Below are 19,620 nucleotides of genomic sequence, written 5' to 3'. Positions count from 1 at the left end.
CAAGGAGAGATGGAAAGGTGCTTCCTTTCGAACAAAGGAAAAGACTGCACTGTTTAAAATGAATTTGACTCCACTTTTCCTAACCAACGTCATTGAGTGACGGCGGGTATTGCTGACCTCTAGCATCTTTAGCGTTGAATTACAATTTTCCGAAGATTGGACCACAACAAGCACTCTTTTGATCCATGCGTTCTTCTCGTATTGATTTCAATCAGGTTATCGCCAACAATGAGAATCACTTAGGTCCGATTTGGCCAACGGGAATATTTGAGGCCACTTGAATCCCAATTGATAGGCCTATGTGGAAAAAAGAGGCTCAACTTATGTTGATGTTGAAATTAACTGCCCCCAGTAGTCTTTCTTAAATAGACCTCTGAAGAATAAGTCCCGCCTCCGAGGCTCCGGTTCCCTCGGTCAAATGTCTATGGAAAATAACATGGGGTTTTTGAATGATCGTACATAACAAACTCTAGGTGGCGGAGAAGTAAAAGCTGTGTCACATTTTCAACTACAACCGTTTTCATCTAGTTTCAACTGGGTTTTTGGATTTTTGGTGCCGTTAAAGTAGCATTAATAATCATTTACTTCTTTAACGGCACCGACAATCCAAAAATACAGTCGAAACTAGATGGAAAAAGTGTGTAGTTCAAAAGGGGTCTTCAGAGGTCTATGTGAAGTCAGCATTTAATTTTCTTATTGTGTATATTGTGTGCTTACTAACCAGCAATAAATTAATTCATTTTGATTCAAATAATATGTTTCTGGAATTGGTATCCATTATTATTATCAATTGTATTTTCTTCTCTTCGCTTGTCCTGCTTTACCACGTCTCTCATGTGTCTTTGCGTAGTCTGTAAACTTCGTCGGTGGCCTGTTTATTTAAATGTGCTTCTACATTACTGGTTATCACAGGTATATATTTTCATCATGCCTGTCCTACAAATAACATAATAATCCTGACAATCCTCTTTGATAATTCATGCTTTTGACTCCTGCTTGTTCAAATGCAAAGGCGAAGACGTATTAATCCATCGGAAGATGCACAATTTTATGTTGGTGCTGGAAGGGACAAAGTGGGGCTTGCCTTAAAAGGTAAGTTAGATTTTCTGAATGTTCACTAGAGTTCAACCTTTAAATACTCACTCATAGTCACTTAATTATTTCTCTATGAACTAGGTTGTGAAATCTTCACCTCTGTCCCAGTATTTTGGGGGACAGAGGTGAAGATTTCACAAGTATCTTATGAGTATTTTTGTTGGAATATAGAGGTAAACTCCTAAACAAAAAAGAATGTGAGAGAGACTCTACAATGACTTCCTTAAGGTGTTCATGTTAGAGTTCCATTTTAATGGAAAACTGTGGTGGTGCGTATATTATTAGGGTGCCAAGCACAAAGTGCGAAGGCAACCTATTGTAATCGTTAGTTTTATTATTATTATTCTGCCACGTTTGACTTACACAGCCTAAACTGCTCACACACTTTTTATGAAACTTACTACAGCTGTAGAGGCTGACTCAAGATTAACAGAGAGCAAATGTTACACTGATTGGCCCAAAGGTGGCGCTATATATCAACAGTCCAAAAATGCAAACTTTGAACAAGCATATCTCGTAAACGCTTTAATTTACAGTCATGAAACTTTGTTCACATATGCATATCCTCATGGTGAACAAATCTGGCTGAAGAACCTATGCCTTTCTTTGAAAAGATTTACCACCATCTTGAATTTTGTTAAAAACACTAAATTCCCCAAGGATCCCAGGATTTTTGACTTAGACAAAAATCCTATAGCATATATCATCTATGGACCAATGTCTTCAACCTGACATGAAGTAAGAACTGTACAATAAAGATTAAAGCACCCAAGAGCCATTGACTTCTAAAAAGGGTGTTGTTTAAAACGCGTAAAGACTTAAATGCTTATATCAACATCAAAATGGACTCCTATGATCTTGAGTCCAATACATAAGTTGTTCAGAATCAAATTCTAAACAAGATAAAGTCAACATATTTTCAATTGGGGCGTGTCATCGAGATAGGCGTGGCCACTGACTAAAATGACCAGAGTTCATAGACGGAATGTTTGATTTGAGTGGGACCAACTAAGTGGCTGTTGGGGACATAAGTTCCAACTTTAGGACTTTTTCCAAGTAAAATGAAGTTGATTGACAAAACTACATGGCCTCCAGAGGCTCAAAATCATCGAAAGATCCAAAAAAAAAGATTTATACGATCTGAAGAGAAACCTGAGTGCTGCTGTTGATGTGCGTTCAAATGTCGACCCATTGTCCCACCTAATACCTTAAGTGAGGTTTTTTACACAAACAGTGGCCTATAGTTTGACTTTTGCAGTGATAACCAGAGGCACTAGAGTTAAGGCTACATATTGCCATGGTGGATTCTGGATAACACAGTGTGCCAATTGAAATGTCATTTAAAGAGTACATTTACCGTTTGGCAAAGCACTGTGGGTAGTTGCCTGTCACCGGTTTCATGCGTTCGCATAATGGAACGTACAGAGGAATTACTTAGGAGCTTTGTACGGATAGGCCGAGTCCACAGTTTATACTTCTTGTGTGACTGGCAAAAGGTGTACTGTGAAAAGTGCATATTGACTGCCATCTGCTGGATAGAAAAGATAAAAGTATTTTGTCTCATTTCAATACTTTCAGTGGAGCGATTCATTCATGCCACAAGTGTTGGGCACATTTTTGTGGCCACGTAAACCACACTGTGCTGTGCAGTCAAGCAACACGAGCTCACCCTCTGCGATGCAGACCGTTTTTCTTAAACAGGGAAAGAACGCCCCACCGTGCGGCAGAGCGGCAAAAAATTAGTTGACACTCATATTGTTCCTCTCCACGGAAATCTTTAGTAAAAGGCGAAAGATTTATACGATCTGAAGAGAAACCTGAGTGCTGTCGTTGATGCGCGTTCAAATGTCGACCCATTGTCCCACCTAATACCTTAAGTGAGGTTTTTTACACAAACAGTGGCCTATAGTTTGACTTTTGCAGTGATAACCAGAGGCACTAGAGTTAAGGCTACAGATTGCCACGGTGGATTCTGGATAACACAGTGTGCCAATTGAAATGTCATTTAAAGAGTACATTTACCGTTTGGCAAAGCACTGTGGGTAGTTGCCTGTCACCGGTTTCATGCGTTCGCATAATGGAACGTACAGAGGAATTACTTAGGAGCTTTGTACGGATAGGCCGAGTCCACAGTCTATACTTCTTGTGTGACTGGCAAAAGGTGTACTGTGAAAAGTGCATATTGACTGCCATCTGGTGGATAGAAAAGATAAAAGTATTTCGTCTCATTTCAATACTTTCAGTGGAGCGATTCATTCATGCCACAAGTGTTGGGCACATTTTTGTGGCCACGTAAACCACACTGTGCTGTGCAGTCAAGCAACACGAGCTCACCCTCTGCGATGCAGACCGTTTATCTTAAACAGGGAAAGAACGCCCCACCTTGCGGCAGAGCGGCAAAAAATTAGTTGAAACTCATATTGTTCCTCTCCACGGAAATCTTTAGTAAAAGGCGAAAGATTTATACGATCTGAAGAGAAACCTGAGTGCTGCCGTTGATGTGCATTCAAATGTCGACCCATTGTCCCACCTAATACCTTAAGTGAGGTTTTTTACACAAACAGTGGCCTATAGTTTGACTTTTGCAGTGATAACCAGAGGCACTAGAGTTAAGGCTACAGATTGCCACGGTGGATTCTGGATAACACAGTGTGCCAATTGAAATGTCATTTAAAGAGTACATTTACCGTTTGGCAAAGCACTGTGGGTAGTTGCCTGTCACCGGTTTCATGCGTTCGCATAATGGAACGTACAGAGGAATTACTTAGGAGCTTTGTACGGATAGGCCGAGTCCACAGTCTATACTTCTTGTGTGACTGGCAAAAGGTGTACTGTGAAAAGTGCATATTGACTGCCATCTGGTGGATAGAAAAGATAAAAGTATTTCGTCTCATTTCAATACTTTCAGTGGAGCGATTCATTCATGCCACAAGTGTTGGGCACATTTTTGTGGCCACGTAAACCACACTGTGCTGTGCAGTCAAGCAACACGAGCTCACCCTCTGCGATGCAGACCGTTTTTCTTAAACAGGGAAAGAAAGCCCCACCTTGCAGCAGAGCGGCAAAAAATTAGTTGAAACTCATATTGTTCCTCTCCACGGAAATCTTTAGTAAAAGGCGAAAGATTTATACGATCTGAAGAGAAACCTGAGTGCTACGTTGATTTGCGTTCAAATGTCGACCCATTGTCCCACCTAATACCTTAAGTGAGGTTTTTTACACAAACAGTGGCCTATAGTTTGACTTTTGCAGTGATAACCAGAGGCACTAGAGTTAAGGCTACATATTGCCACGGTGGATTCTGGATAACACAGTGTGCCAATTGAAATGTCATTTAAAGAGTACATTTACCGTTTGGCAAAGCACTGTGGGTAGTTGCCTGTCACCGGTTTCATGCGTTTGCATAATGGAACGTACAGAGGAATTACTTAGGAGCTTTGTACGGATAGGCCGAGTCCACAGTCTATACTTCTTGTGTGACTGGCAAAAGGTGTACTGTGAAAAGTGCATATTGACTGCCATCTGGTGGATAGAAAAGATAAAAGTATTTCGTCTCATTTCAATACTTTCAGTGGAGCGATTCATTCATGCCACAAGTGTTGGGCACATTTTTGTGGCCACGTAAACCACACTGTGCTGTGCAGTCAAGCAACACAAGCTCACCCTCTGCGATGCAGACCGTTTTTCTTAAACAGGGAAAGAAAGCCCCACCTTGCGGCAGAGCGGCAAAAAATTAGTTGAAACTCATATTGTTCCTCTCCACGGAAATCTTTAGTAAAAGCCGAAAGATTTATACGATCTGCAGAGAAACCTGAGTGCTGCCGTTGATGCGCGTTCAAATGTCGACCCATTGTCCCACCTAATACCTTAAGTGAGGTTTTTTACACAAACAGTGGCCTATAGTTTGACTTTTGCAGTGATAACCAGAGGCACTAGAGTTAAGGCTACATATTGCCATGGTGGATTCTGGATAACACAGTGTGCCAATTGAAATGTCATTTAAAGAGTACATTTACCGTTTGGCAAAGCACTGTGGGTAGTTGCCTGTCACCGGTTTCATGCGTTCGCATAATGGAACGTACAGAGGAATTACTTAGGAGCTTTGTACGGATAGGCCGAGTCCACAGTTTATACTTCTTGTGTGACTGGCAAAAGGTGTACTGTGAAAAGTGCATATTGACTGCCATCTGCTGGATAGAAAAGATAAAAGTATTTTGTCTCATTTCAATACTTTCAGTGGAGCGATTCATTCATGCCACAAGTGTTGGGCACATTTTTGTGGCCACGTAAACCACACTGTGCTGTGCAGTCAAGCAACACAAGCTCACCCTCTGCGATGCAGACCGTTTTTCTTAAACAGGGAAAGAAAGCCCCACCTTGCGGCAGAGCGGCAAAAAATTAGTTGAAACTCATATTGTTCCTCTCCACGGAAATCTTTAGTAAAAGGCGAAAGATTTATACGATCTGAAGAGAAACCTGAGTGCTGCGTTGATTCGCGTTCAAATGTCGACCCATTGTCCCACCTAATACCTTAAGTGAGGTTTTTTACACAAACAGTGGCCTATAGTTTGACTTTTGCAGTGATAACCAGAGGCACTAGAGTTAAGGCTACATATTGCCACGGTGGATTCTGGATAACACAGTGTGCCAATTGAAATGTCATTTAAAGAGTACATTTACCGTTTGGCAAAGCACTGTGGGTAGTTGCCTGTCACCGGTTTCATGCGTTCGCATAATGGAACGTACAGAGGAATTACTTAGGAGCTTTGTACGGATAGGCCGAGTCCACAGTCTATACTTCTTGTGTGACTGGCAAAAGGTGTACTGTGAAAAGTGCATATTGACTGCCATCTGGTGGATAGAAAAGATAAAAGTATTTCGTCTCATTTCAATACTTTCAGTGGAGCGATTCATTCATGCCACAAGTGTTGGGCACATTTTTGTGGCCACGTAAACCACACTGCGCTGTGCAGTCAAGCAACACAAGCTCACCCTCTGCGATGCAGACCGTTTTTCTTAAACAGGGAAAGAAAGCCCCACCTTGCGGCAGAGCGGCAAAAAATTAGTTGAAACTCATATTGTTCCTCTCCACGGAAATCTTTAGTAAAAGGCGAAAGACTTATACGATCTGAATAGAAACCTGAGTGCTGCCGTTAATGCGCGTTCAAATGTCGACCCATTGTCCCACCTAATACCTTAAGTGAGGTTTTTTACACAAACAGTGGCCTATAGTTTGACTTTTGCAGTGATAACCAGAGGCACTAGAGTTAAGGCTACAGATTGCCACGGTGGATTCTGGATAACACAGTGTGCCAATTGAAATGTCATTTAAAGAGTACATTTACCGTTTGGCAAAGCACTGTGGGTAGTTGCCTGTCACCGGTTTCATGCGTTCGCATAATGGAACGTACAGAGGAATTACTTAGGAGCTTTGTACGGATAGGCCGAGTCCACAGTCTATACTTCTTGTGTGACTGGCAAAAGGTGTACTGTGAAAAGTGCATATTGACTGCCATCTGGTGGATAGAAAAGATAAAAGTATTTCGTCTCATTTCAATACTTTCAGTGGAGCGATTCATTCATGCCACAAGTGTTGGGCACATTTTTGTGGCCACGTAAACCACACTGTGCTGTGCAGTCAAGCAACACAAGCTCACCCTCTGCGATGCAGACCGTTTTTCTTAAACAGGGAAAGAAAGCCCCACCTTGCGGCAGAGCGGCAAAAAATTAGTTGAAACTCATATTGTTCCTCTCCACGGAAATCTTTAGTAAAAGGCGAAAGATTTATACGATCTGAAGAGAAACCTGAGTGCTGCGTTGATTCGCGTTCAAATGTCGACCCATTGTCCCACCTAATACCTTAAGTGAGGTTTTTTACACAAACAGTGGCCTATAGTTTGACTTTTGCAGTGATAACCAGAGGCACTAGAGTTAAGGCTACATATTGCCACGGTGGATTCTGGATAACACAGTGTGCCAATTGAAATGTCATTTAAAGAGTACATTTACCGTTTGGCAAAGCACTGTGGGTAGTTGCCTGTCACCGGTTTCATGCGTTCGCATAATGGAACGTACAGAGGAATTACTTAGGAGCTTTGTACGGATAGGCCGAGTCCACAGTCTATACTTCTTGTGTGACTGGCAAAAGGTGTACTGTGAAAAGTGCATATTGACTGCCATCTGGTGGATAGAAAAGATAAAAGTATTTCGTCTCATTTCAATACTTTCAGTGGAGCGATTCATTCATGCCACAAGTGTTGGGCACATTTTTGTGGCCACGTAAACCACACTGTGCTGTGCAGTCAAGCAACACAAGCTCACCCTCTGCGATGCAGACCGTTTTTCTTAAACAGGGAAAGAAAGCCCCACCTTGCGGCAGAGCGGCAAAAAATTAGTTGAAACTCATATTGTTCCTCTCCACGGAAATCTTTAGTAAAAGGCGAAAGATTTATACGATCTGAAGAGAAACCTGAGTGCTGCCGTTGATGCGCGTTCAAATGTCGACCCATTGTCCCACCTAATACCTTAAGTGAGGTTTTTTACACAAACAGTGGCCTATAGTTTGACTTTTGCAGTGATAACCAGAGGCACTAGAGTTAAGGCTACATATTGCCATGGTGGATTCTGGATAACACAGTGTGCCAATTGAAATGTCATTTAAAGAGTACATTTACCGTTTGGCAAAGCACTGTGGGTAGTTGCCTGTCACCGGTTTCATGCGTTCGCATAATGGAACGTACAGAGGAATTACTTAGGAGCTTTGTACGGATAGGCCGAGTCCACAGTTTATACTTCTTGTGTGACTGGCAAAAGGTGTACTGTGAAAAGTGCATATTGACTGCCATCTGCTGGATAGAAAAGATAAAAGTATTTTGTCTCATTTCAATACTTTCAGTGGAGCGATTCATTCATGCCACAAGTGTTGGGCACATTTTTGTGGCCACGTAAACCACACTGTGCTGTGCAGTCAAGCAACACGAGCTCACCCTCTGCGATGCAGACCGTTTTTCTTAAACAGGGAAAGAACGCCCCACCTTGCGGCAGAGCGGCAAAAAATTAGTTGAAACTCATATTGTTCCTCTCCACGGAAATCTTTAGTAAAAGGCGAAAGATTTATACGATCTGAAGAGAAACCTGAGTGCTGCCGTTGATGCGCGTTCAAATGTCGACCCATTGTCCCACCTAATACCTTAAGTGAGGTTTTTTACACAAACAGTGGCCTATAGTTTGACTTTTGCAGTGATAACCAGAGGCACTAGAGTTAAGGCTACAGATTGCCACGGTGGATTCTGGATAACACAGTGTGCCAATTGAAATGTCATTTAAAGAGTACATTTACCGTTTGGCAAAGCACTGTGGGTAGTTGCCTGTCACCGGTTTCATGCGTTTGCATAATGGAACGTACAGAGGAATTACTTAGGAGCTTTGTATGGATAGGCCGAGTCCACAGTCTATACTTCTTGTGTGACTGGCAAAAGGTGTACTGTGAAAAGTGCATATTGACTGCCATCTGGTGGATAGAAAAGATGAAAGTATTTCGTCTCATTTCAATACTTTCAGTGGAGCGATTCATTCATGCCACAAGTGTTGGGCACATTTTTGTGGCCACGTAAACCACACTGTGCTGTGCAGTCAAGCAACACGAGCTCACCCTCTGCGATGCAGACCGTTTTTCTTAAACAGGGAAAGAACGCCCCACCTTGCGGCAGAGCGGCAAAAAATTAGTTGAAACTCATATTGTTCCTCTCCACGGAAATCTTTAGTAAAAGGCGAAAGATTTATACGATCTGAAGAGAAACCTGAGTGCTACCGTTGATGCGCGTTCAAATGTCGACCCATTGTCCCACCTAATACCTTAAGTGAGGTTTTTTACACAAACAGTGGCCTATAGTTTGACTTTTGCAGTGATAACCAGAGGCACTAGAGTTAAGGCTACAGATTGCCACGGTGGATTCTGGATAACACAGTGTGCCAATTGAAATGTCATTTAAAGAGTACATTTACCGTTTGGCAAAGCACTGTGGGTAGTTGCCTGTCACCGGTTTCATGCGTTTGCATAATGGAACGTACAGAGGAATTACTTAGGAGCTTTGTATGGATAGGCCGAGTCCACAGTCTATACTTCTTGTGTGACTGGCAAAAGGTGTACTGTGAAAAGTGCATATTGACTGCCATCTGGTGGATAGAAAAGATGAAAGTATTTCGTCTCATTTCAATACTTTCAGTGGAGCGATTCATTCATGCCACAAGTGTTGGGCACATTTTTGTGGCCACGTAAACCACACTGTGCTGTGCAGTCAAGCAACACGAGCTCACCCTCTGCGATGCAGACCGTTTTTCTTAAACAGGGAAAGAACGCCCCACCTTGCGGCAGAGCGGCAAAAAATTAGTTGAAACTCATATTGTTCCTCTCCACGGAAATCTTTAGTAAAAGGCGAAAGATTTATACGATCTGAAGAGAAACCTGAGTGCTGCCGTTGATGCGCGTTCAAATGTCGACCCATTGTCCCACCTAATACCTTAAGTGAGGTTTTTTACACAAACAGTGGCCTATAGTTTGACTTTTGCAGTGATAACCAGAGGCACTAGAGTTAAGGCTACAGATTGCCACGGTGGATTCTGGATAACACAGTGTGCCAATTGAAATGTCATTTAAAGAGTACATTTACCGTTTGGCAAAGCACTGTGGGTAGTTGCCTGTCACCGGTTTCATGCGTTTGCATAATGGAACGTACAGAGGAATTACTTAGGAGCTTTGTATGGATAGGCCGAGTCCACAGTCTATACTTCTTGTGTGACTGGCAAAAGGTGTACTGTGAAAAGTGCATATTGACTGCCATCTGGTGGATAGAAAAGATGAAAGTATTTCGTCTCATTTCAATACTTTCAGTGGAGCGATTCATTCATGCCACAAGTGTTGGGCACATTTTTATGGCCACGTAAACCACACTGTGCTGTGCAGTCAAGCAACACGAGCTCACCCTCTGCGATGCAGACCGTTTTTCTTAAACAGGGAAAGAACGCCCCACCTTGCGGCAGAGCGGCAAAAAATTAGTTGAAACTCATATTGTTCCTCTCCACGGAAATCTTTAGTAAAAGGCGAAAGATTTATACGATCTGAAGAGAAACCTGAGTGCTGCCGTTGATGCGCGTTCAAATGTCGACCCATTGTCCCACCTAATACCTTAAGTGAGGTTTTTTACACAAACAGTGGCCTATAGTTTGACTTTTGCAGTGATAACCAGAGGCACTAGAGTTAAGGCTACAGATTGCCACGGTGGATTCTGGATAACACAGTGTGCCAATTGAAATGTCATTTAAAGAGTACATTTACCGTTTGGCAAAGCACTGTGGGTAGTTGCCTGTCACCGGTTTCATGCGTTTGCATAATGGAACGTACAGAGGAATTACTTAGGAGCTTTGTATGGATAGGCCGAGTCCACAGTCTATACTTCTTGTGTGACTGGCAAAAGGTGTACTGTGAAAAGTGCATATTGACTGCCATCTGGTGGATAGAAAAGATGAAAGTATTTCGTCTCATTTCAATACTTTCAGTGGAGCGATTCATTCATGCCACAAGTGTTGGGCACATTTTTGTGGCCACGTAAACCACACTGTGCTGTGCAGTCAAGCAACACGAGCTCACCCTCTGCGATGCAGACCGTTTTTCTTAAACAGGGAAAGAACGCCCCACCTTGCGGCAGAGCGGCAAAAAATTAGTTGAAACTCATATTGTTCCTCTCCACGGAAATCTTTAGTAAAAGGCGAAAGATTTATACGATCTGAAGAGAAACCTGACTGCTGCCGTTGATGCGCGTTCAAATGTCGACCCATTGTCCCACCTAATACCTTAAGTGAGGTTTTTTACACAAACAGTGGCCTATAGTTTGACTTTTGCAGTGATAACCAGAGGCACTAGAGTTAAGGCTACAGATTGCCACGGTGGATTCTGGATAACACAGTGTGCCAATTGAAATGTCATTTAAAGAGTACATTTACCGTTTGGCAAAGCACTGTGGGTAGTTGCCTGTCACCGGTTTCATGCGTTTGCATAATGGAACGTACAGAGGAATTACTTAGGAGCTTTGTACGGATAGGCCGAGTCCACAGTCTATACTCCTTGTGTGACTGGCAAAAGGTGTACTGTGAAAAGTGCATATTGACTGCCATCTGGTGGATAGAAAAGATAAAAGTATTTCGTCTCATTTCAATACTTTCAGTGGAGCGATTCATTCATGCCACAAGTGTTGGGCACATTTTTGTGGCCACGTAAACCACACTGTGCTGTGCAGTCAAGCAACACGAGCTCACCCTCTGCGATGCAGACCGTTTTTCTTAAACAGGGAAAGAACGCCCCACCTTGCGGCAGAGCGGCAAAAAATTAGTTGAAACTCATATTGTTCCTCTCCACGGAAATCTTTAGTAAAAGGCGAAAGATTTATACGATCTGAAGAGAAACCTGAGTGCTGCCGTTGATGTGCGTTCAAATGTCGACCCATTGTCCCACCTAATACCTTAAGTGAGGTTTTTTACACAAACAGTGGCCTATAGTTTGACTTTTGCAGTGATAACCAGAGGCACTAGAGTTAAGGCTACAGATTGCCACGGTGGATTCTGGATAACACAGTGTGCCAATTGAAATGTCATTTAAAGAGTACATTTACCGTTTGGCAAAGCACTGTGGGTAGTTGCCTGTCACCGGTTTCATGCGTTTGCATAATGGAACGTACAGAGGAATTACTTAGGAGCTTTGTATGGATAGGCCGAGTCCACAGTCTATACTTCTTGTGTGACTGGCAAAAGGTGTACTGTGAAAAGTGCATATTGACTGCCATCTGGTGGATAGAAAAGATGAAAGTATTTCGTCTCATTTCAATACTTTCAGTGGAGCGATTCATTCATGCCACAAGTGTTGGGCACATTTTTGTGGCCACGTAAACCACACTGTGCTGTGCAGTCAAGCAACACGAGCTCACCCTCTGCGATGCAGACCGTTTTTCTTAAACAGGGAAAGAACGCCCCACCTTGCGGCAGAGCGGCAAAAAATTAGTTGAAACTCATATTGTTCCTCTCCACGGAAATCTTTAGTAAAAGGCGAAAGATTTATACGATCTGAAGAGAAACCTGAGTGCTGCCGTTGATGCGCGTTCAAATGTCGACCCATTGTCCCACCTAATACCTTAAGTGAGGTTTTTTACACAAACAGTGGCCTATAGTTTGACTTTTGCAGTGATAACCAGAGGCACTAGAGTTAAGGCTACAGATTGCCACGGTGGATTCTGGATAACACAGTGTGCCAATTGAAATGTCATTTAAAGAGTACATTTACCGTTTGGCAAAGCACTGTGGGTAGTTGCCTGTCACCGGTTTCATGCGTTCGCATAATGGAACGTACAGAGGAATTACTTAGGAGCTTTGTACGGATAGGCCGAGTCCACAGTCTATACTTCTTGTGTGACTGGCAAAAGGTGTACTGTGAAAAGTGCATATTGACTGCCATCTGGTGGATAGAAAAGATGAAAGTATTTCGTCTCATTTCAATACTTTCAGTGGAGCGATTCATTCATGCCACAAGTGTTGGGCACATTTTTGTGGCCACGTAAACCACACTGTGCTGTGCAGTCAAGCAATACGAGCTCACCCTCTGCGATGCAGACCGTTTTTCTTAAACAGGGAAAGAACGCCCCACCTTGCGGCAGAGCTGCAAAAAATTAGTTGAAACTCATATTGTTCCTCTCCACGGAAATCTTTAGTAAAAGGCGAAAGATTTATACGATCTGAAGAGAAACCTGAGTGCTGCCGTTGATGTGCGTTCAAATGTCGACCCATTGTCCCACCTAATACCTTAAGTGAGGTTTTTTACACAAACAGTGGCCTATAGTTTGACTTTTGCAGTGATAACCAGAGGCACTAGAGTTAAGGCTACAGATTGCCACGGTGGATTCTGGATAACACAGTGTGCCAATTGAAATGTCATTTAAAGAGTACATTTACCGTTTGGCAAAGCACTGTGGGTAGTTGCCTGTCACCGGTTTCATGCGTTCGCATAATGGAACGTACAGAGGAATTACTTAGGAGCTTTGTACGGATAGGCCGAGTCCACAGTCTATACTTCTTGTGTGACTGGCAAAAGGTGTACTGTGAAAAGTGCATATTGACTGCCATCTGGTGGATAGAAAAGATAAAAGTATTTCGTCTCATTTCAATACTTTCAGTGGAGCGATTCATTCATGCCACAAGTGTTGGGCACATTTTTGTGGCCACGTAAACCACACTGTGCTGTGCAGTCAAGCAACACGAGCTCACCCTCTGCGATGCAGACCGTTTTTCTTAAACAGGGAAAGAACGCCCCACCTTGCGGCAGAGCGGCAAAAAATTAGTTGAAACTCATATTGTTCCTCTCCACGGAAATCTTTAGTAAAAGGCGAAAGATTTATACGATCTGAAGAGAAACCTGAGTGCTGCCGTTGATGTGCGTTCAAATGTCGACCCATTGTCCCACCTAATACCTTAAGTGAGGTTTTTTACACAAACAGTGGCCTATAGTTTGACTTTTGCAGTGATAACCAGAGGCACTAGAGTTAAGGCTACAGATTGCCACGGTGGATTCTGGATAACACAGTGTGCCAATTGAAATGTCATTTAAAGAGTACATTTACCGTTTGGCAAAGCACTGTGGGTAGTTGCCTGTCACCGGTTTCATGCGTTCGCATAATGGAACGTACAGAGGAATTACTTAGGAGCTTTGTACGGATAGGCCGAGTCCACAGTCTATACTTCTTGTGTGACTGGCAAAAGGTGTACTGTGAAAAGTGCATATTGACTGCCATCTGGTGGATAGAAAAGATAAAAGTATTTCGTCTCATTTCAATACTTTCAGTGGAGCGATTCATTCATGCCACAAGTGTTGGGCACATTTTTGTGGCCACGTAAACCACACTGTGCTGTGCAGTCAAGCAACACGAGCCCACCCTCTGCGATGCAGACCGTTTTTCTTAAACAGGGAAAGAACACCCCACCTTGCGGCAGAGCGGCAAAAAATTAGTTGAAACTCATATTGTTCCTCTCCACGGAAATCTTTAGTAAAAGGCGAAAGATTTATACGATCTGAAGAGAAACCTGAGTGCTGCCGTTGATGCGCGTTCAAATGTCGACCCATTGTCCCACCTAATACCTTAAGTGAGGTTTTTTACACAAACAGTGGCCTATAGTTTGACTTTTGCAGTGATAACCAGAGGCACTAGAGTTAAGGCTACAGATTGCCACGGTGGATTCTGGATAACACAGTGTGCCAATTGAAATGTCATTTAAAGAGTACATTTACCGTTTGGCAAAGCACTGTGGGTAGTTGCCTGTCACCGGTTTCATGCGTTCGCATAATGGAACGTACAGAGGAATTACTTAGGAGCTTTGTACGGATAGGCCGAGTCCACAGTCTATACTTCTTGTGTGACTGGCAAAAGGTGTACTGTGAAAAGTGCATATTGACTGCCATCTGGTGGATAGAAAAGATAAAAGTATTTCGTCTCATTTCAATACTTTCAGTGGAGCGATTCATTCATGCCACAAGTGTTGGGCACATTTTTGTGGCCACGTAAACCACACTGTGCTGTGCAGTCAAGCAACACGAGCCCACCCTCTGCGATGCAGACCGTTTTTCTTAAACAGGGAAAGAACGCCCCACCTTGCGGCAGAGCGGCAAAAAATTAGTTGAAACTCATATTGTTCCTCTCCACGGAAATCTTTAGTAAAAGGCGAAAGATTTATACGATCTGAAGAGAAACCTGAGTGCTGCCGTTGATGCGCGTTCAAATGTCGACCCATTGTCCCACCTAATACCTTAAGTGAGGTTTTTTACACAAACAGTGGCCTATAGTTTGACTTTTGCAGTGATAACCAGAGGCACTAGAGTTAAGGCTACAGATTGCCACGGTGGATTCTGGATAACACAGTGTGCCAATTGAAATGTCATTTAAAGAGTACATTTACCGTTTGGCAAAGCACTGTGGGTAGTTGCCTGTCACCGGTTTCATGCGTTCGCATAATGGAACGTACAGAGGAATTACTTAGGAGCTTTGTACGGATAGGCCGAGTCCACAGTCTATACTTCTTGTGTGACTGGCAAAAGGTGTACTGTGAAAAGTGCATATTGACTGCCATCTGGTGGATAGAAAAGATGAAAGTATTTCGTCTCATTTCAATACTTTCAGTGGAGCGATTCATTCATGCCACAAGTGTTGGGCACATTTTTGTGGCCACGTAAACCACACTGTGCTGTGCAGTCAAGCAACACGAGCTCACCCTCTGCGATGCAGACCGTTTTTCTTAAACAGGGAAAGAACGCCCCACCTTGCGGCAGAGCGGCAAAAAATTAGTTGAAACTCATATTGTTCCTCTCCACGGAAATCTTTAGTAAAAGGCGAAAGATTTATACGATCTGAAGAGAAACCTGAGTGCTGCCGTTGATGTGCGTTCAAATGTCGACCCATTGTCCCACCTAATACCTTAAGTGAGGTTTTTTACACAAACAGTGGCCTATAGTTTGACTTTTGCAGTGATAACCAGAGGCACTAGAGTTAAGGCTACAGATTGCCACGGTGGATTCTGGATAACACAGTGTGCCAATTGAAATGTCATTTAAAGAGTACATTTACCGTTTGGCAAAGCACTGTGGGTAGTTGCCTGTCACCGGTTTCATGCGTTCGCATAATGGAACGTACAGAGGAATTACTTAGGAGCTTTGTACGGATAGGCCGAGTCCACAGTCTATACTTCTTGTGTGACTGGCAAAAGGTGTACTGTGAAAAGTGCATATTGACTGCCATCTGGTGGATAGAAAAGATAAAAGTATTTTGTCTCATTTCAATACTTTCAGTGGAGCGATTCATTCATGCCACAAGTGTTGGGCACATTTTTGTGGCCACGTAAACCACACTGTGCTGTGCAGTCAAGCAACACGAGCCCACCCTCTGCGATGCAGACCGTTTTTCTTAAACAGGGAAAGAACGCCCCACCTTGCGGCAGAGCGGCAAAAAATTAGTTGAAACTCATATTGTTCCTCTCCACGGAAATCTTTAGTAAAAGGCGAAAGATTTATACGATCTGAAGAGAAACCTGAGTGCTGCCGTTGATGCGCGTTCAAATGTCGACCCATTGTCCCACCTAATACCTTAAGTGAGGTTTTTTACACGAACAGTGGCCTATAGTTTGACTTTTGCAGTGATAACCAGAGGCACTAGAGTTAAGGCTACAGATTGCCACGGTGGATTCTGGATAACACAGTGTGCCAATTGAAATGTCATTTAAAGAGTACATTTACCGTTTGGCAAAGCACTGTGGGTAGTTGCCTGTCACCGGTTTCATGCGTTCGCATAATGGAACGTACAGAGGAATTACTTAGGAGCTTTGTACGGATAGGCCGAGTCCACAGTCTATACTTCTTGTGTGACTGGCAAAAGGTGTACTGTGAAAAGTGCATATTGACTGCCATCTGGTGGATAGAAAAGATAAAAGTATTTTGTCTCATTTCAATACTTTCAGTGGAGCGATTCATTCATGCCACAAGTGTTGGGCACATTTTTGTGGCCACGTAAACCACACTGTGCTGTGCAGTCAAGCAACACGAGCCCACCCTCTGCGATGCAGACCGTTTTTCTTAAACAGGGAAAGAACGCCCCACCTTGCGGCAGAGCGGCAAAAAATTAGTTGAAACTCATATTGTTCCTCTCCACGGAAATCTTTAGTAAAAGGCGAAAGATTTATACGATCTGAAGAGAAACCTGAGTGCTGCCGTTGATGTGCGTTCAAATGTCGACCCATTGTCCCACCTAATACCTTAAGTGAGGTTTTTTACACAAACAGTGGCCTATAGTTTGACTTTTGCAGTGATAACCAGAGGCACTAGAGTTAAGGCTACAGATTGCCACGGTGGATTCTGGATAACACAGTGTGCCAATTGAAATGTCATTTAAAGAGTACATTTACCGTTTGGCAAAGCACTGTGGGTAGTTGCCTGTCACCGGTTTCATGCGTTCGCATAATGGAACGTACAGAGGAATTACTTAGGAGCTTTGTACGGATAGGCCGAGTCCACAGTCTATACTTCTTGTGTGACTGGCAAAAGGTGTACTGTGAAAAGTGCATATTGACTGCCATCTGGTGGATAGAAAAGATAAAAGTATTTCGTCTCATTTCAATACTTTCAGTGGAGCGATTCATTCATGCCACAAGTGTTGGGCACATTTTTGTGGCCACGTAAACCACACTGTGCTGTGCAGTCAAGCAACACGAGCCCACCCTCTGCGATGCAGACCGTTTTTCTTAAACAGGGAAAGAACGCCCCACCTTGCGGTAGAGCGGCAAAAAATTAGTTGAAACTCATATTGTTCCTCTCCACGGAAATCTTTAGTAAAAGGCGAAAGATTTATACGATCTGAAGAGAAACCTGAGTGCTGCCGTTGATGTGCGTTCAAATGTCGACCCATTGTCCCACCTAATACCTTAAGTGAGGTTTTTTACACAAACAGTGGCCTATAGTTTGACTTTTGCAGTGATAACCAGAGGCACTAGAGTTAAGGCTACAGATTGCCACGGTGGATTCTGGATAACACAGTGTGCCAATTGAAATGTCATTTAAAGAGTACATTTACCGTTTGGCAAAGCACTGTGGGTAGTTGCCTGTCACCGGTTTCATGCGTTCGCATAATGGAACGTACAGAGGAATTACTTAGGAGCTTTGTACGGATAGGCCGAGTCCACAGTCTATACTTCTTGTGTGACTGGCAAAAGGTGTACTGTGAAAAGTGCATATTGACTGCCATCTGGTGGATAGAAAAGATAAAAGTATTTCGTCTCATTTCAATACTTTCAGTGGAGCGATTCATTCATGCCACAAGTGTTGGGCACATTTTTGTGGCCACGTAAACCACACTGTGCTGTGCAGTCAAGCAACACGAGCCCACCCTCTGCGATGCAGACCGTTTTTCTTAAACAGGGAAAGAACGCCCCACCTTGCGGCAGAGCGGCAAAAAATTAGTTGAAACTCATATTGTTCCTCTCCACGGAAATCTTTAGTAAAAGGCGAAAGATTTATACGATCTGAAGAGAAACCTGAGTGCTGCCGTTGATGTGCGTTCAAATGTCGACCCATTGTCCCACCTAATACCTTAAGTGAGGTTTTTTACACAAACAGTGGCCTATAGTTTGACTTTTGCAGTGATAACCAGAGGCACTAGAGTTAAGGCTACAGATTGCCACGGTGGATTCTGGATAACACAGTGTGCCAATTGAAATGTCATTTAAAGAGTACATTTACCGTTTGGCAAAGCACTGTGGGTAGTTGCCTGTCACCGGTTTCATGCGTTCGCATAATGGAACGTACAGAGGAATTACTTAGGAGCTTTGTACGGATAGGCCGAGTCCACAGTCTATACTTCTTGTGTGACTGGCAAAAGGTGTACTGTGAAAAGTGCATATTGACTGCCATCTGGTGGATAGAAAAGATAAAAGTATTTCGTCTCATTTCAATACTTTCAGTGGAGCGATTCATTCATGCCACAAGTGTTGGGCACATTTTTGTGGCCACGTAAACCACACTGTGCTGTGCAGTCAAGCAACACGAGCCCACCCTCTGCGATGCAGACCGTTTTTCTTAAACAGGGAAAGAACACCCCACCTTGCGGCAGAGCGGCAAAAAATTAGTTGAAACTCATATTGTTCCTCTCCACGGAAATCTTTAGTAAAAGGCGAAAGATTTATACGATCTGAAGAGAAACCTGAGTGCTGCCGTTGATGCGCGTTCAAATGTCGACCCATTGTCCCACCTAATACCTTAAGTGAGGTTTTTTACACAAACAGTGGCCTATAGTTTGACTTTTGCAGTGATAACCAGAGGCACTAGAGTTAAGGCTACAGATTGCCACGGTGGATTCTGGATAACACAGTGTGCCAATTGAAATGTCATTTAAAGAGTACATTTACCGTTTGGCAAAGCACTGTGGGTAGTTGCCTGTCACCGGTTTCATGCGTTCGCATAATGGAACGTACAGAGGAATTACTTAGGAGCTTTGTACGGATAGGCCGAGTCCACAGTCTATACTTCTTGTGTGACTGGCAAAAGGTGTACTGTGAAAAGTGCATATTGACTGCCATCTGGTGGATAGAAAAGATAAAAGTATTTCGTCTCATTTCAATACTTTCAGTGGAGCGATTCATTCATGCCACAAGTGTTGGGCACATTTTTGTGGCCACGTAAACCACACTGTGCTGTGCAGTCAAGCAACACGAGCCCACCCTCTGCGATGCAGACCGTTTTTCTTAAACAGGGAAAGAACGCCCCACCTTGCGGCAGAGCGGCAAAAAATTAGTTGAAACTCATATTGTTCCTCTCCACGGAAATCTTTAGTAAAAGGCGAAAGATTTATACGATCTGAAGAGAAACCTGAGTGCTGCCGTTGATGTGCGTTCAAATGTCGACCCATTGTCCCACCTAATACCTTAAGTGAGGTTTTTTACACAAACAGTGGC

At 43.2% G+C, this 19,620-nt stretch overlaps 26 non-coding genes across 26 annotated transcripts; all 26 read right to left on the bottom strand.

Annotated features, from left to right (window-relative positions):
- Window positions 1-2,804: 2,804 nt before the first annotated feature.
- Window positions 2,805-2,919, bottom strand: LOC311352230 (U5 spliceosomal RNA). The gene has a single exon (XR_014636814.1). It is a non-coding gene; the product is annotated as a U5 spliceosomal RNA (small nuclear RNA).
- A 550-nt stretch (window positions 2,920-3,469) lies between these two features.
- On the bottom strand, window positions 3,470-3,584 carry LOC311352209 (U5 spliceosomal RNA). The gene has a single exon (XR_014636795.1). It is a non-coding gene; the product is annotated as a U5 spliceosomal RNA (small nuclear RNA).
- Window positions 3,585-4,135: 551 nt separating this feature from the next.
- Window positions 4,136-4,250, bottom strand: LOC311352236 (U5 spliceosomal RNA). The gene has a single exon (XR_014636819.1). It is a non-coding gene; the product is annotated as a U5 spliceosomal RNA (small nuclear RNA).
- Window positions 4,251-4,800: 550 nt separating this feature from the next.
- Window positions 4,801-4,914, bottom strand: LOC311352295 (U5 spliceosomal RNA). The gene has a single exon (XR_014636872.1). It is a non-coding gene; the product is annotated as a U5 spliceosomal RNA (small nuclear RNA).
- Window positions 4,915-5,465: 551 nt separating this feature from the next.
- Window positions 5,466-5,579, bottom strand: LOC311352252 (U5 spliceosomal RNA). Its single transcript, XR_014636834.1, has one exon. It is a non-coding gene; the product is annotated as a U5 spliceosomal RNA (small nuclear RNA).
- A 550-nt stretch (window positions 5,580-6,129) lies between these two features.
- LOC311352289 (U5 spliceosomal RNA) lies at window positions 6,130-6,243 on the bottom strand. Its single transcript, XR_014636867.1, has one exon. It is a non-coding gene; the product is annotated as a U5 spliceosomal RNA (small nuclear RNA).
- Window positions 6,244-6,794: 551 nt separating this feature from the next.
- Window positions 6,795-6,908, bottom strand: LOC311352251 (U5 spliceosomal RNA). The gene has a single exon (XR_014636833.1). It is a non-coding gene; the product is annotated as a U5 spliceosomal RNA (small nuclear RNA).
- Window positions 6,909-7,458: 550 nt separating this feature from the next.
- On the bottom strand, window positions 7,459-7,572 carry LOC311352250 (U5 spliceosomal RNA). The gene has a single exon (XR_014636832.1). It is a non-coding gene; the product is annotated as a U5 spliceosomal RNA (small nuclear RNA).
- A 549-nt stretch (window positions 7,573-8,121) lies between these two features.
- LOC311352208 (U5 spliceosomal RNA) lies at window positions 8,122-8,236 on the bottom strand. The gene has a single exon (XR_014636794.1). It is a non-coding gene; the product is annotated as a U5 spliceosomal RNA (small nuclear RNA).
- A 550-nt stretch (window positions 8,237-8,786) lies between these two features.
- LOC311352207 (U5 spliceosomal RNA) lies at window positions 8,787-8,901 on the bottom strand. Its single transcript, XR_014636793.1, has one exon. It is a non-coding gene; the product is annotated as a U5 spliceosomal RNA (small nuclear RNA).
- Window positions 8,902-9,451: 550 nt separating this feature from the next.
- Window positions 9,452-9,566, bottom strand: LOC311352206 (U5 spliceosomal RNA). The gene has a single exon (XR_014636792.1). It is a non-coding gene; the product is annotated as a U5 spliceosomal RNA (small nuclear RNA).
- Window positions 9,567-10,116: 550 nt separating this feature from the next.
- LOC311352205 (U5 spliceosomal RNA) lies at window positions 10,117-10,231 on the bottom strand. The gene has a single exon (XR_014636791.1). It is a non-coding gene; the product is annotated as a U5 spliceosomal RNA (small nuclear RNA).
- A 550-nt stretch (window positions 10,232-10,781) lies between these two features.
- On the bottom strand, window positions 10,782-10,896 carry LOC311352274 (U5 spliceosomal RNA). The gene has a single exon (XR_014636854.1). It is a non-coding gene; the product is annotated as a U5 spliceosomal RNA (small nuclear RNA).
- A 550-nt stretch (window positions 10,897-11,446) lies between these two features.
- Window positions 11,447-11,561, bottom strand: LOC311352204 (U5 spliceosomal RNA). Its single transcript, XR_014636790.1, has one exon. It is a non-coding gene; the product is annotated as a U5 spliceosomal RNA (small nuclear RNA).
- A 550-nt stretch (window positions 11,562-12,111) lies between these two features.
- Window positions 12,112-12,226, bottom strand: LOC311352203 (U5 spliceosomal RNA). Its single transcript, XR_014636789.1, has one exon. It is a non-coding gene; the product is annotated as a U5 spliceosomal RNA (small nuclear RNA).
- Window positions 12,227-12,776: 550 nt separating this feature from the next.
- LOC311352235 (U5 spliceosomal RNA) lies at window positions 12,777-12,891 on the bottom strand. The gene has a single exon (XR_014636818.1). It is a non-coding gene; the product is annotated as a U5 spliceosomal RNA (small nuclear RNA).
- A 550-nt stretch (window positions 12,892-13,441) lies between these two features.
- LOC311352202 (U5 spliceosomal RNA) lies at window positions 13,442-13,556 on the bottom strand. The gene has a single exon (XR_014636788.1). It is a non-coding gene; the product is annotated as a U5 spliceosomal RNA (small nuclear RNA).
- Window positions 13,557-14,107: 551 nt separating this feature from the next.
- Window positions 14,108-14,222, bottom strand: LOC311352229 (U5 spliceosomal RNA). Its single transcript, XR_014636813.1, has one exon. It is a non-coding gene; the product is annotated as a U5 spliceosomal RNA (small nuclear RNA).
- A 549-nt stretch (window positions 14,223-14,771) lies between these two features.
- On the bottom strand, window positions 14,772-14,886 carry LOC311352200 (U5 spliceosomal RNA). The gene has a single exon (XR_014636787.1). It is a non-coding gene; the product is annotated as a U5 spliceosomal RNA (small nuclear RNA).
- A 550-nt stretch (window positions 14,887-15,436) lies between these two features.
- Window positions 15,437-15,551, bottom strand: LOC311352199 (U5 spliceosomal RNA). Its single transcript, XR_014636786.1, has one exon. It is a non-coding gene; the product is annotated as a U5 spliceosomal RNA (small nuclear RNA).
- Window positions 15,552-16,101: 550 nt separating this feature from the next.
- Window positions 16,102-16,216, bottom strand: LOC311352197 (U5 spliceosomal RNA). Its single transcript, XR_014636784.1, has one exon. It is a non-coding gene; the product is annotated as a U5 spliceosomal RNA (small nuclear RNA).
- A 550-nt stretch (window positions 16,217-16,766) lies between these two features.
- On the bottom strand, window positions 16,767-16,881 carry LOC311352196 (U5 spliceosomal RNA). The gene has a single exon (XR_014636783.1). It is a non-coding gene; the product is annotated as a U5 spliceosomal RNA (small nuclear RNA).
- A 550-nt stretch (window positions 16,882-17,431) lies between these two features.
- LOC311352347 (U5 spliceosomal RNA) lies at window positions 17,432-17,546 on the bottom strand. Its single transcript, XR_014636916.1, has one exon. It is a non-coding gene; the product is annotated as a U5 spliceosomal RNA (small nuclear RNA).
- Window positions 17,547-18,096: 550 nt separating this feature from the next.
- LOC311352195 (U5 spliceosomal RNA) lies at window positions 18,097-18,211 on the bottom strand. The gene has a single exon (XR_014636782.1). It is a non-coding gene; the product is annotated as a U5 spliceosomal RNA (small nuclear RNA).
- Window positions 18,212-18,762: 551 nt separating this feature from the next.
- On the bottom strand, window positions 18,763-18,877 carry LOC311352228 (U5 spliceosomal RNA). The gene has a single exon (XR_014636812.1). It is a non-coding gene; the product is annotated as a U5 spliceosomal RNA (small nuclear RNA).
- A 549-nt stretch (window positions 18,878-19,426) lies between these two features.
- LOC311352194 (U5 spliceosomal RNA) lies at window positions 19,427-19,541 on the bottom strand. Its single transcript, XR_014636781.1, has one exon. It is a non-coding gene; the product is annotated as a U5 spliceosomal RNA (small nuclear RNA).
- Window positions 19,542-19,620: the final 79 nt, after the last annotated feature.

This window comes from Micromesistius poutassou, assembly GCF_964030765.1.
Source record: "Micromesistius poutassou genome assembly, chromosome: 8".
Lineage (NCBI taxonomy): Eukaryota > Metazoa > Chordata > Actinopteri > Gadiformes > Gadidae > Micromesistius > Micromesistius poutassou.
This window is presented reverse-complemented; position numbering and strand designations above follow the sequence as displayed.